Source organism: Tupaia chinensis, unplaced genomic scaffold (genome assembly GCF_000334495.1).
Source record: "Tupaia chinensis unplaced genomic scaffold, TupChi_1.0 Scaffold000214_1, whole genome shotgun sequence".
NCBI lineage: Eukaryota > Metazoa > Chordata > Mammalia > Scandentia > Tupaiidae > Tupaia > Tupaia belangeri.
In genome coordinates this window covers 178,204-180,298 of record NW_006159689.1, presented here as the reverse complement: position 1 = coordinate 180,298, position 2,095 = coordinate 178,204, and positions in this window count along the sequence as shown.

Genomic DNA, 2,095 nt, shown 5'->3' with positions numbered 1-2,095 from the left:
TCTCCCTCCCTTTGGGAGCCTTGGCCAATGAGAGCGCGAGCCCTGGCCCACGTGACCGGGGCCGCGTGCTGTTGCCGTGTCTGTCCTCTGGCCTGCCCCGGGGCCCCTGGACCCCTGGACCCCTGGACCCCTGGTCTCCTTCACCCCTGAACCTCTGGTCCCTGCACCCCTAGATACCCACCCCGAGGGGCAGTGCACCCGTGTGGGCCTCCAGGTGGCGGGAGGACCTCGGCCTGGAGCACAGAACTGCCGTCGTCGTGCGTGTGTGCCCCAGACCGAAAAGGGAAGTGACCACGTTTATGTGCAAAGAGCCTGCGTCCCCAAGGTGCGTGTTGTCTTTGTTTTTATGTTATGTGTGCATTTATTTCTTGTTTCTTACATAGTTTACTTCTTTTTTCCCCTTGCCTCCCCCTCCTCCCCCTGAGCCGGTCCCCGCCCACGCCCACGCCTCTGGTCTCCGCATTGCTCCGCACGCCTTTCCGCCGTGCAGTAGTGCACTGTCTGCGGCCGAGTGGGCCCTGCCGTATATTAAGGGGGGACGTGCAAACGCGCATTCTTTTGAAGTGAAGATTTTAGTTGAGGCTGTAAAAAGAGCTGTAAAGGGGGCAGTGACTCAGCCTGCACGACAGAGGGACAGAGGGACAGAGGGTAGAGCATAAGCCGACTGCCAGGGGTGCGGCAGGTTGAGCTTCTGGGGTCTTAGAGGCAGCAGGGCAGGGCAGGAGCTGCAGAGAGCGTATTCCAAGGCCCGCCTCCTCTCACGTCCGTCTCTGGGTTCCCTACTGGCCTTTCAGTTCTATGCTGAGACTGAGGGATCTTTGTCCCCCTTTCCCACTGGATCGTGGGGAGGACCTTGTGCATGTGACGGAAGGCGTCCTCCCATGCCGGCACTGCCTGGGGCAGAAGGGCCTCAGTGCGCAGCGAATGGATGTAAGGGCCCTCTACTGCTGACTGCAAAAATGTTCAGATTTATCCCTGTTCTCCCGTCGTTTTTGACACTGAGTAGGGACCCCCTAAAAAGGGCTGGGCCCTCAGTTTTTCCTTCTGTAGAGAAAAATATGAAATTTCCCCAAACCAAAAATTCATAAGGGCTGAACTAATAGTAAAATGTCTAAGGGGCTTAGAATGCAAAGTTCATTTACATTTTTTTAAATTGTTTCTTTTCTTACAAGGTAAGTCTGTGCATGCTGTTTAACATTGCAGTGGACGCCCTGCAGAGCACTCTCCATCTCTCTCCCTGATCGTTTTCTCTGTTGCATTTAGCATCTCTGTGTCTCCACATCCTAGTTTAGCTATTTACACTTCCTGCACATGTCTCTTGGACATAAGCTCCGTGAGGACAGGGACGTTGTCTGCTTTGCTCACTGTTATGTCCTGGACTGAGAAATCGGAAAGCAGTAGTTCTCACTGGTGAAGGCGGACTCGAGGAATGAGGCGGTGACTGGAGACAGGACGTGTTGGTTTTCTAGGACGGCCACAGCACCGCACCACAGAGGGGCAGTTCCAACAGCAGAGACTTCTCACGGCCCTGGAAGCTAGGCGTCCAGGGTCAAGGTGTCAGCCGGCCATTTCTTCTGCGGCACTCCTCCTGGCTTTGAGGTGCCTCCCTTTCTGCTGTGGGCACACCCGGTCTTTCTCTGCACACTCATCTCTCCTGTTTTTCGTCTGTGTCCAAGTTTCCTCTTTAAGAACACCAGTCAGATGGGGTGAGGCAACGCTGATGGCCTCGCTTTAACTTAGTCACCCGTAAGGGCCCTGTCTTCAAATATAGCCACATTTGGAGGTGCGGGAGGTTAGCACTTCAAAGTGAATTTGGGGGGACATAATTCAGCTCCTAACGAGAAGCATGGAAGACACCCACCCGACCAGTGGGGCCAGATTAGGGAGCGGTGAAACATGCCAGTTACAGGACCCTCATGACGCGGACCTCTCCACCGCTGCTGTGACAGGTCATGACGCACCTGGAACAAGGGCTGTCCCAGAGCCTGACACGGAGCAGGCATTTGGCAAGTTTCTTTCGAACAGATACGATTCTGTCTCTGCCAGCCTATAGCAGCCCGAAGATGGCTTTTCCTTTGTCTTTCCTTCCTCTCTT